At 35.4% G+C, this 13,637-nt stretch overlaps 1 protein-coding gene across 4 annotated transcripts in view; it reads right to left on the reverse strand.

Moving 5' to 3' along the window:
* LRBA (LPS responsive beige-like anchor protein) overlaps nt 1-13,637 on the reverse strand; it is a 375,341-nt gene that overhangs the window by 12,869 nt on the left and 348,835 nt on the right. The window lies entirely within an intron of this gene.

Consider the following 13,637-nt stretch of genomic DNA (forward strand, 5'->3'; position numbering starts at 1 on the left):
TTACATTTGAGGTTGTAACTTTTTAAAAGATAAACCCAGCATTATGTCATTAATCTGTCCATGTAGAGCAGTGCCAGCAATACTGGTACTGAGTGTTATTACAAAACATGGAGCTATATTTATAGTTTCTCAGACCCTACGTATGTATACTGAGAGACTTCTCTGGAAAAGAGGTGTAAGATCTGGGCTTGCATAAATATATTTACTCAGACCATTTATACCACTTCCCAAAACATCTGTGCAGCTGCCACATTCCAATGGCTTTTAGGTAAGGTCATAATCTATGACAAGGTCTCAAGTCAAGAATTTTGACCTTTCAAAATTTGATTTATTCTGCAGTTACTATTATAATTTATAATTTATATTAATACAAAAATTTGAAAAGTAAATAAATCGATTTCTTCTTAGATATAGACATGATATATGTGTGTGCATACATGTACACACCCAGGCATGTATGTTGCCAGCATTTTAAATGTGAACATGCATTGGAGCAACTTGCTGAATTTGTCTTAATCTCTTAAGAAATAGCCATTAAAAGCTGTGACTTTTGTTTCATATATTGTTTGAAAACACACTCTCAAGCCCAGGAAGTACGGCAGCTGGTTCGGGAGCAAAGGAAAAACTCCCAACAAATCAGAAGCATAAGGGTGGATTTAATAACCTCTAGGTACTTTTCAGGTGGCTGATTCTGTGAATTTTGCTCACAAACCTTTCAGAGCAAAGTTGCTCTATTGAACTTTGCTCCCCTAAACATGGGCCAGGCACCTCAGAAGATTCATAAATGACCATTATGTAGCCAAGCCACAAACCTGCAGTTTTGGGGGAAAATGTAACAGCAACCATAACAGTCATATACTATCCAGTAACAATTTAATGTTGCCAACCCAATTCTTTCTCCCTGTCATTCCCAAGCCCTAAAAGGAGGCAGCTTTGTGCATGTAAGGTCTTGTTAGTTTGTTTGCTTTTAAATGAGCTGCCTGTATTAACAAAATTTTAGAATTCTGGTTTTATTGCTTTCTTCTGCTTTTAGAAATTGCATTAACACATACTTGCATAGATCAGCAAGGAATTTATCTAATTATACACCTCACATTAACGAAACTTTTGAAATCAGAGTTTTAAATATACAACATTGCAGGAGGTAATGAATGAAAGATATTGGAGTTAGAAGCACTTATGAGAAGCAATGCCTGAATGAATTATTAGGAGGTGCAGATAAAATCATGAGAGTAAACTTATTGCTTACATCATCTACATTAGTATAGGCTTTAAGTGTATAAGGCTGTCAGCAACTACATCCATTAAATGTAGGAGATAATATTCTTAAATCAAGAAGTAGAAACTGAGAATATGTATTTATCACAGTTCACAGAAAATAAAATTACCCTAAGTAACACTCAGTCTTTTCAGAATTTGGACTTGACTTCAAACATAACAGAGTATAAATCGACAGGTGGAAGGATAAGTGTTTCATAGATTGTATCAACTGTTTCCTAAATTATTTTTGAAATAAACACTTAAACAAAAACAACAACAACAACAACACCACAACCCAAACAAACAAAAAAAGAAGAAATCTGAGTAGTATCTTTAATGAACTTAGGATTTGAATAGATACTGTAAAAGAGGAGTCCTGTGAAAAGTCAGGCTGACTCCTTTGATAAGAATGTCAAGTATTTCGGGGTTTCCAAGCCTCTGATTTCCAAAATAATGGGGTCAACTTAAAAGCTGGTCATAGAGCAGAACAGATTTCTTTAAAAGCTTTTAAACTGTTATTGCTTCAAAAGATTGTCATGGTTTTCAATAATGCAAAGAGAAAATTTTATTTTGTTGCTGGTTTAAGGGGCACCACTTCAGACTTTTCTAAATTGTTTTAGGAGAACAGACTTTCAGACCCTTTTGAAAAGCTGGGGAAGTGACTTCAAAGGGAAGAGAGTCTTTGTCTGCTAAGCAGGTTTACGACCACTGATGCAAACCCTAAGTAAGGGCTGAAAAGAATACTCAGAGAATCTTTATGGAGATCCCTAAGGAAGATGAACAAGTCAAATGAAATTAAAGATAGTTCAAATCCTAGCACTAATAACCAGGACACAATAGTTTTACAGATGTCCTTTTCTCAGCATAGGATATAGTGATATCCTCAGACTATCCCATCACTGGATTGCTGCTTGGAGCTGAATGCTGTAGGATTCTTAAGGCCACATTCACATTGCTACAAATGCCATCAATGATTTATTTTAGTCACAGGAGGCACACATAAAGTTATTTTCTTTCCAGTAATGGACAGAATACTTTACCTTTGCAGCAACCATTCAAATTATTTCAAAAGAACTCACCTACATTCCAATAAATAATTTCTGCAAAGCTGTTTTCCCAGAGAAAATAACATAAAATATCACTCTTACTTAAGTGACTTAAGTACATTTTAAATCATAAAATTCGAGCTTCAGAAGATAAAAGAAGAGCACATGATGATATGTCAGCCTGTGGTGATACATCAGTGAAAAAATGTTAGGCTTTTGGAAACTACGTTTAAAAAGGAACAGTGGGATTACGGCAAAGTCAAAACTTTCTTCCAGTTTAATGACATCCAGAAGAAGAAATGCCTTGCTGGAGGGAACACGATATTGGTTTGTATTGCTGGGTCTCTCTGCTATTTTTTTCAGCTTTGGTGATGTTACAATACAAAGCAGGATCATGACATTTTAAATCCATCAGCAAATTCCCGAAATGGCCGCTTTCTTTAGTTTCAGCACAAAGCTGTAAAAGCTGAGCCAAACACAAGAACTCATTTGAAGAAAAATATCTTCCTAGAAAGGAATCAAACTAGAGATTACCTAAAAAACTTACCTCACAATTAAATACGAGATATTCTTCCTACTATTTATGGGTGAGATGATATTATGCAACACATTAAAATATAGAATATTTGACTGTGCTCCTTTTTATGTTTTATACTGAGCAGACAGTTAATTATTGTAAGTCACGGAGACCTAAACAGCAATTTCTAAATTATTCTATTATTATAGAGGCTGTGGGGCACTTTTTAGTGACAAATTAATTATGTGATTTTTATGTCAATATAAAATCCAAATTAAATGAAGCATCAGTTAATTTATCTTTTTACCTATTTCTTGCAAAAGTAAGTGACTGAGTGCTTTCTCAGAATGATACATCAACAAAACCAAACTATACACATAAGACAGGCCTTCTAAAGTTCATTTTTAAAATTTCCCAATTTGGAAGTTGCTTTTATGATTAAAAATTGAGGAAAACAATAAAAGGTTTGACATAGATGTGAGAAGTACAGATGTATGTACAGAATACAGGACATCTGGACAAAAATGCTCTCAGCAAAATGTAAGTAAATCAAGAAAACTAATTTGCTGCTAAGCTCCTATGTTGATTATATAGCAGGTTTCAGAGTTTAATTGCATCAAAGTGATAACTGTCAAAAGTCTGCACATTAACATTATTTACAGATCACATAATTGGCCAAATTATAAGAATCCCATTTCACTGGCACAAAAAGTTATCTGATGGATGAGAGATCTTACTCAAGTGATACCACGCAATTATTGAAGTATTCCTAGAGCTTCAGTCTGAAATATCTTTTCTTTGTAAATAAGCATTTTTATGTAACAATATAATACTTTCATATTATATAGGAACTTTATTGTTGTCTGGTTCTTCACATGACACTCCATCAGCATTTCCTCTTAATTCCTTCAAACCACTTCCCATCTGTTCAGACTTATTTTACCACAAAAAGTACAACCTTATGCCAGGATGCAAGTTTTGGTTTTGTAAAGAAACACTTCAACCCTGTATTTTCTGAAAAAGGAACAACATCTTTGAACAATGTATCATTCTATCCTGAAGCAAAATCTAAACACGCAAAGCCCAGGAGATGCTACAGTTTGTTCAGTAAGGAAAAAATACATTAGATTTATCTTGTAGGATTCATTTCAGTAAATATAACACAGGAGGGCTTACTGTACTTCCCTCAGCATCACTGTGCAACAAGTGACCAACATTTATTCAGTACTAATGAGAGATTTTTCATATATGCTGTGTCACAAAAACTACATTTCCAATGCAAACACAATAAAGAAAAAGATTTAACAGGCTTTCATAAGCTGGGTATTACAATTCAGACTTTAAAAGTCAACAATCCCCAGTCTCTTAATTCCTACACCATGTGCAACACAAAACTTTCTGGAACAAGTTCTCTCTTAGTAGGGGTTCATCTGCTGCAAGTCCTGGAAGTCATTCAGCAGGACTCCTCCCACTGAACCCAGGCCTTTTTGAAGCCCCTGAAAAGTGTCTGCAGGTGAATATTCAGGGTCAGTGTACACTAATATTTTAATATTTGCACCATCCCGACTTCATAAACTGCTACTTAAATGGCAGCTTTGAAGTTTTAGAACACTGTCATTTTTGTCTGATAATGTTCAAAAACTGGTTTATGAAGGGGCTTTTTTTGTTTATACTAAAAAATAATCTATTGTCTTCATATTTGTCTCTTTTGGTTTATAGTTACCATTACCTAGTTCAAGAAGAAAAGACAACAAACCTAAACACAAAAGGAAAAAAAAAACAATCAAGCAATTACTTCAGTCAGAAATAGCAGCTACTGAGGAACTGTTGTAAGATAAACTAAGATAACTACATTTAGTTGAAACCTATACAGTAGTTCATAACTTGGGCAAAATATAATCTGGGATGAGAGGTTTCCTATAATAATTCCACTCAGTTCGGCAGTTTTTTTATGATCTTTTTATTTCCCCCTATTAAAATACATCAAAATAATTTATTTTAAAGTCTGTGCTTTAGCTATTCGATTACTTTTGTAAAGGTAATTTCAAACCAATACTACCACCACTAGTCTATGGTACTAGAGAGATGCTTACCACCTTTACTCACCAATGTAATTGGGAGCGCTGACGGCATACATCAAGTTCAGAGAATACATAAATTAGCTGTCTTTTTACAAGTAACTCTTTAAACCAGATACTTTCTCAATGAGGCAGGCCATAACTCCAGTATCTCCATGTTGCTAGTGCTAGTACTAGAATTTCGATCCAGAAACACTTACCAAATAATTTCTTACTCAAGTCAGGATTATTGTATTGATCAAGTAATTTTTGTAACATTTACGCCGGTGGTCTTATTCTAGACTATTTATTTAAATGATTTTATCTTCTGCAATATTCTATTCTGTCCTACATGCTAACAGACTTTGAACAGAATGGTGATTTTTTCTCAGCAACCAACCAAGGTAAATAAATGTGATGTATTATCAGTACATCATCCCACAACTCTGCATATGGTGCACATTAAGGTTGTATTCATTTACCATCTGAATATAATTCCTTTTACCACATCAACTAATAGTTACAAGTCCTAAATATAGCTGTTTTTCCTGGAACTCAAAGGTCTGTGTTGCATCATGAAGTACCAAATATCTTTATCCTGCTGGAGAATACCATGCATTGAATTTTGGTAACACCTGAAGCTGGATACTGCCAAAAAAGCAGCATCCAAACTCCTTCTCTGTTTCCAGTCTCAAAATACATACAGCCTTGATTGCCTCAAAACTTGCTCTACAATGCTTCTTTGAATTACTTACTGATTGACAAATCCTGAAACACAATCTCTTATTCAGCTGAAAACAAGGATAGTACAGATGGTGCACTTAACACTGTAGGACATACTTTTAGCCAAAACAAATACTTATGGCACACAAATTTACATGCTCATCACTACCAAGCCACTATGACTATTTAGCTGCTTTCCAAACTATCTGTGAATGCTATTGCAAGTTCTTTACAGTGAAGGCTTGTCCTCATAGGTATCATCTATGACACAATTTTTGGCATTCTATAAACACAAAATTATCTGGCTTGTGCAGCATCATTGCAGATTTCCAGATATACCAGAATTCACCCACCTGTTACTCCTCATCTTTTTTCCGGTTTAAATATGTGGAAGGTAGAATGATCATTTGTATGTGATTTACAGAGTACTTGGAGGCCTCCATACAATGAGGCCTCAAACCCTTTGAGGTATCAATGTGTTACAGCTGAAAGAAGAAAGGACAGTGACCTTTTGTGGCTGCAGAACTTAAGGCTCTGCTCTAGATTCACACAGATTGCCCCAGTCCTTGTTACCTGCGAAGCTACAGGGAACTGTGGGACCACTTACAGCATCAGTAACTGCTCTGTCCACTAAGCTTTCATGAGGCTTTCAAGGCTAACATCAAATAATGCAATAAATGTTAGGTAAAAGAACATTTAGTGTTCCTTCAAACATGTTATGGATACTTTTCCAAGCCTTGTGGATCTTCTCTGTGACAAACTTTTTACTGAATTGCACTTGCAACACAAATAGAAAAATGTAATATTGCACTTGTTAAAGTCCTTTAAAGTAAGAAGAAAAAAAGTACTCCATTTCTTTTTACAGACCCACTTAACAAAACACTTCTGACCTATTTCTGTTTCAGTTCATAAGCTGAACTTGAATTCACATTGTATTTTCTCATTACAATTCCAATAAAATGATAAAAAATATACTACAAATGAATTTTTAAATTTCTTTTCCCCCACAAACGTGAATAGATATTTTTAATATTTTACTAGATAGTGCTTAGGATCCAGTTCCGAGATCAGCTTCAACTGGATGCCAGCAGATGGCGCTGAAGGACTCTGGCTTTCCATACAACATTGTGCTGTCCTGCCATTTTTGAGAAACAAAGAATATTTGTTACATCTGCAGTAAAACAATGTTAAAATAATACTGAATTATTTACTGGCTGGTTTTTTTTTTAAGAAGGGCTCACACAATAATGTATAAAATGCGTGCAGGGGTAAAAAAATAAAAGTGCTACTAAGCACCTAAAGGAGTATGTGCAGACTGTCCTAAAGCTCAGTGCTGGAGCAACACTCTTTTTCTTACCAGGCTGACTTCAGTGAACTATTGCCTTTATAGCTGCAGCAATTTCAAACATATTTCAATATTTTGAGGCTCTGCAAATTTTTTAGCTACTCTGGTAGACAGAAAGGAACAATAACAGGAGAATTTCCATCACTAACCTGATCAGTGATTTATGGACATTTTGATACTCCTGCTACCTGCCACGGTAAATGCAAAAGGGAACATTAACAGGTAAGCTTTTTACAACTACTTCCCAACTCATTTTTTTAAGAGAAGCTGCTGTTAAGCAAATTACTTTTAATTTTAAAAAATAATAATTAGAATCCTAAATGAGTATTTATGCTATAAGCGTTCTTTGGAAATGTGGACCCTCATCTTCTCTATTGCCATTGCTTTTGAAACAAATTTTGAAAATAAAGCCCTGATCATGCAGACCTGGGAACCAAGATGTAGGTTAATTCAAGATGAGGATGAGGGAAGAAGGCAAAGAGAGGTTTTTTTGGCAACAGAGTTAACAGCAGACACATGACCTGCTTGAAATCAGTGTGACTGCTCACTGTGTGCAGAGAGAAGCATCTATGCAAATCCTCACAGAATTCAACTTTACAGGTTTAGTGTGTCTGACTACAAAGAAATTATTACTCATGCCATTATTCTTCAATCAACCAAGACAAAGATGCTCATCAGATATAATTTCACAGTTTTAATTGCTTGCATTATCCACTTTAATAATTGATTATGAAGTTCTCACAAAAAGTTTAGATTTTCCAACTGAAAAACACCTGTAGCAGTTGATGAAATACAGACATTTTAACTTTTACTATGATTAGCAATGCAATTAAAACTAATGATTTCTCTAGTCTCAAGATCATAGCTTTAATGTTAATATAATTTATAATAATTTTATAATGTATATATGCCATACATATTATACATATATATTTAATAATAATAATGTTAATTTATAAAAATCTTGCAGGTATTCGAATATTTATTTAGGAATTCTAGCTAAGTAAAAATCAAAGAAAAATGCAGTTTCTTTTAAAAGTAGCTTGGATAGTGGCAAGACTGTTCTTCAGAAAGACAAAAAATGTGATTAAATTTTGAATCGTTTGGGAGATTTCATATTTTATAAATTGAAAAGATTGTGCATTTTAAAAATTTGCATCTGAGGGAGATATTCTACACATTTTCAATAGCAAAACTGTTCAGTGAATCCTCCCAAGTAAATCTTAGTTAAATACAGTAATTGTATTTTTAAGTATGAAATCAGGTGCTTACATTCACACAAGTCCTGCTACACAGCTACACTACTAAACCCATTTATCTCCCACACTTCAGAATAGCTGAATATAGTACCCTCTAAAAAATATAAAGCTATGCAATGAAAGCACCCCCATAGTCCTCATGATGCAAATGTGATATATACAGAGAGTAACATTTTCTAGTTTTATGGGCTAACATAAAACAGGTAATATAATTTGTTTTATTCACATATGTGTGGAAGATCAATGCAATAACTCAGAAGAGAGCCCATTAGTATTAGCAGTAGTGATACTGTTATACACAGACTGTATATTTCATAGCACTGAATATTTTTATCAGTCAAGCCTTAATTTCCTTAAGTAAATCAAATTTCTAATTAAAAATATTTTGGTTTTTTTCAAAAGATGAAAACCAAAACATAATTGTGGACACATATGTAGATATTTGAAAGCAACAGAACCATCTCTTCATATGCCATGAATAAAAAGCAAGAATAGCAGAAAAACACTATCTTCCACTGGACTACAAAAATGCCTACTATTTTTTAAGCACAAACCATTTTAGAAGAATAAACAATATTAAGACAATTAAATTCACCACTGTAAACCTCCCCTTCAAGAAAGTACATCCAAACAAAATAGCTACAGTGAAAAACCAAAAACCTTGAAGACGTAAATCTACATTCACTAATATGATTGGCCTCTACCTGGTCCATGTAGGTGAGGGATTATTAAGGAAGATTGGAGAAGATAGGATATTCCAACTACAGAGTCATTTGTTGGTAAAGGAATACCACAAGTATGTGTGTAGAAAGCAATTTGGAGACAATTTTTAATGTATAACAGCTAGAGATGACCTTCTAGATATGATTATAACCAACATAGCAAAACAAATTAAAAAACCACAGTGCTGAAAGGAATTTACATGACAGTGGCAAAGATACGAGAATGTTCAATATGCTTTATAAGGGAGAGATCAAGGACAAAATAATTCCTAAAGTATTTTGAGAAAACAGGTTTCAATAGATACAGAATATCCTTCTGTAAGATCTCATGGGCCATAAAGTCTACAGAAAACAAAGGAAAAGGTAATAAGGATACTAGTGAAAGCTGCTCCAGTACAGCACAGGGATGAGACCAACAAGATCCCAGCTGGCACAACTCAGAGTTCTCCAGTGACTCTAACACAGGAAAGTCAGGCAGAAAGATGAAAATAAATGAGTTATTTCTGAAACAGTGTAAGCAACAAGGTATGAGCAGAGACAAACCCAGGAGAGCCACAGATAGATGAGATGTAACTAACAAGGACAAACACAAAAATATGACAAGTTCTCTCAAGAAGCTGCTCTGTTATTAAGAGCTAGCAATACCAGTAGATGATGCCTCACAAAGTACTTCAGGAAAAGATCAATTGCAGTCAGACATTAAACCCAAGTAAAAGCAGCAATGAAAACTGTTGTCTCAACTAGAGAATACCTGAATGAGGTAAATGTTTGGCACTCAATTGGCCTGATAATAGCAATACTGTGACAATGAAACTATGTAATCCCAGAGCTATAACTATTGCTCTGTGGATATTGGGTGGGGTTCTGCAAGGTTAAAAAAGTCTTGTGTTGTTTAAGAAGAAGGAAAAAGAAAAATTAGAGAATAGTCTGCTTAATGCCAACAAACAGAAAAAATACTGGCAGAACATTTATATCTTTATATATACACATACAATTTCCTACAAGAAAACAAGGACATGAGTGACAGCTGATTTGGATTTTTTCTGAACAAATCATGTCAACTATTTTTTCTTGCTATGGCAAAGTAACAGGACATGTTCAGGGAGACATCACATATCCTTACTTTAGTAAGAACTGTAGCACTGTTCCACATGAGCAATTTCTTAAGGAAAATAGGGAACCACACATTCAGAAGATACTATTACACACTGGAAAGCTATATTCAGAAAGCTATTCATTCTCAAAATGGTAACTGTATTGATGAGCATTCCTGAATCCATACTAGCTAACACTTGCTTTAATGACCAATTTAATAGAATAAGACTGCAAAGTATATTTGCAGATATGAGTTGCTGCAAGGCTGCTGGAGGACAGGATGAGAATTCAAAGTAAGTTTGACACATTGGAGAAACAGTCTAAAAAAAGAATACACTTCAGAAAGTTTCAAGACAAGATTCCACAGCTACACTACACAGAGAAGGAGACACAAATGAGTAGATTCTTCAGGAAACACTGACATTCATATTGGCTCATACCCTTAAAAGAATTGACAGTGTCACAGTGTTTTGAAAGAAACAGATATTCCCTGGAGATGTGAAAAGTACTGGTCTGTAAAACATGTTGTTTTCTACTTATTAGTGGAAAGGCTTCAGCTGCATTCCTGGGTCTACTTTGAGGAAAACAGTCAACTGGAGAGGAACAAACAAAAAAAAATCAGAGGTCTGGAAAAACATGACTTACGGCAAAAAACAAAGAATTGAGTTATTAAAGTTGGAGGCAAAGAATTGGAGGTCATGGCAATCCAAATAACTGGAAGTGGTTGCAAGAAGGAAATAATCTGTTCTCTACACAAAGTAAAAATAGATAAAAGATGATAGAATGCAATTGCTGCAAAAAGACCTGGATACTAGGCTGAATACTGGGAACAGACTGCTAAGGATGGGGCTTCTAAGGCCCAAAAATGTATTTGCTGAAGTTTTTAAGGAAAGATCGGACAAACATCAATGGAGAATGGTTTTGACATAGTTAAGCCCTCAATGGGAAAAGAGAATAGATCAGGTGACCAAAGCTCCTGCCGGCCCTGTTTCCTATGGTTCTGTGGTGATTACAAAGGCAAATGCAATCCCTCAACCTAGGAAATGTCCAAACACCAGGAGTTGCCACTTGAGCTTCAAAGCGAAAGTGGGATCTGAAAGTGATGCCCACCATTTGTATGCAAATGAGTTCTCTCATCTCTTTTCTCCAGCCATCACACAATTCCTCCTCCCAACCCCCACTTCTCATCTCCCCTCCACCTCCACCTCCTTAGGCTGGGCAAGGACAAAACAGCATCTTTCCACAGCCCTCTCCCAGGAATCTCCACACATGCCACCACACAAGTCCTGGTGCATAATGTCACATCCCCAAGTGGTGCCCCTAAATATGCAGAAGCCAACTTTGTGTGACACAGATCACACATGGGCTCTAAGGCGTACCGAGGGGAGGGATACATCCTCTCCCTCCCACCTTCCCCAAGCCAGCCACATGCCAAGGAGAGAAAAGGAAAAGCCCTTGTGCTATGCAAAGTGACTTTACACCTCCACAGTACATGATGTTAATTAATGTGAAAGGAAAACACCTCAAGGCTATTCCAAAGGACACAACTACTTCAGGTCCTTAGCTCTGTTCTGAATTATTCCGAGGCTTGGTCAGAAATTGTCCCCAGAAACATTTCTGCACCAAAAAAAGGCCTGTGCTCCAAAGAAGTACTGCCATGCTTTTACATTTTCAAAACCAATTAATTTAGAAAGAGAAAAACTCTACATTTGATCAAAGAGCATAATGAAATATTTTTTTGAATTTCAGGTTTTAATTTAAAAAAAAAAACAAAACGTTGTAAGCTAAATGTAATCAAGCTGTTTCGTGAAGAATAAAATAGTTTCCAACAGATGTGTCCCATGTAGAAATTTCATATCTCTGAGACCTCAATTTGTCAGATTTGGTTTACATTGATCAATGCATCTTACAGTTATTGGGAAGAAACTAGGATGGTGAGAGTGCATAGGTATAATTTCTTTAAAAAGTCAGCCACAAAGTTAAAAGTTAGCTTATGTAAATAATCAGTGTTTCAGTAACATTTTTCTTCTGTTAAACCGAAACCAGAGAATTTTTCAGTACAGTCAAGTTAGCCAGAAAATTTTCCTTGATAAAGAATATCAAGCCACTTATTTATCACGTGTGCCATAGGCCACCTGGCTTTCCAGCTAAACTATCATTGTAAAACATGAATATGCACAGCCAGAGTTCCAGAGCTCAGGGCTCTGAAAGTAATGAAATCAGACAAATGAACCTAAATAAAATGTAACTGGTGGAATAATGGGTACCTAATGGGATATTATTTAGGGTAGATGCTGGTGGATGTACATCAGAGGCAACAGGTACATGAGAGGAGGAAAGAAACACTCCCTGGTTTAAATTATTTTTCTTGAAATTACTCCAGCACCATGATACCATTAGATACATATTGCTGTGAAGTCATCTTAAGATGGATATTAGAGATTAATTAAATAGAGAAAAAATAGAAAGGAGATATCAACTTTGAGAGTATCTAAAATTCCAGTGACTAGTGATCATTGAAAGCATGACTGAATTATATTTTTAGGTAAAAAAAATTGTAAGCTTCGAACACAAAAAGACATTAGACCAGTTAAATATCAACATCCTGCAAGTGGATGGAAGTTACAGCTGCAGTAACAGGGCTCAGAACCCAACAAGTCTGCTGGTGCTTTCCATTTCTGACAAAATCAGAACTAAGCAGAAACAGCTCTTTTTATTTGTATTTTCAAAAAAATTTTTGACTGAACAGAGAAGCCTACAGACAGCTATTTCTGGGAAAAATTAAACACCCCAGATTACCATCTCTTTGAAGCTGGAACTGTCTATATCCATGTCTAAGACTACGTATAGTGCCATGAGATTCCAATTGATAACAAAGGTTTCCAGGCATGCTGTATCACAAAAAAAGCCCTACGTAAAGGCAATTGGTAAACACAGGAGCCATTGCAAGTCCCTTGAAGTCCAAGTTTAAAAGAACGGCAAGCACAGAGACTTACCAGGTAGCTACTGTTTGATTTTAAAGAGCAGCTAAAGTAGCCTAACTTTGAAAACTGCAAAATTTTAATTCCTTAGAAATCTGCATTAGAGAAGATGGTCAATAGATTGTAACAAAATCTACGTATTTCAGTCAAATACTAGGTACAGAACCACAGCAAGTGATCTATTAGGGTAATCAAGGATCCTATAGCCTTGAGGTCTTGCTCACAGAGCAGGCAAGCCTGGCAAATGTGGGACAAGTACAACTTCTCAGGGCAGGCCTAGGAATCTGCAAACTCTTTGGGGTTTCCAAGTTTACAAGGTCGGCAAAATTAACACAGTTTGCATTTTCTTTAAATTGTTAGATTGCAAAATATGTATGAAGTATTCACAGATATTTTTTCCCTCAAGCAACGCCATATTTATTTAAAGAAGCTCATAAAATTCTGCTAGCCACTTCCCAGAAAAACTGCCATCTCCTGAACAGGGCTGCTTGGAAGGATAATAGGGATAGTTTTCACACATCCTCTGCCTTAAGATTCTGCAACTGTGTGAACTGAACTGCATCTTGTTCAACTTTTGAATAGTTTTCACAGTCAACATCAAATAATTTGCAAGTTAAATTCCGATATTCGTT

Source organism: Corvus kubaryi, unplaced genomic scaffold, assembly GCF_017639235.1.
Source record: "Corvus kubaryi isolate FWS band 111438036 unplaced genomic scaffold, C.kubaryi_AGA036_p1.0 71, whole genome shotgun sequence".
Classification (NCBI taxonomy): Eukaryota; Metazoa; Chordata; class Aves; order Passeriformes; family Corvidae; genus Corvus; species Corvus kubaryi.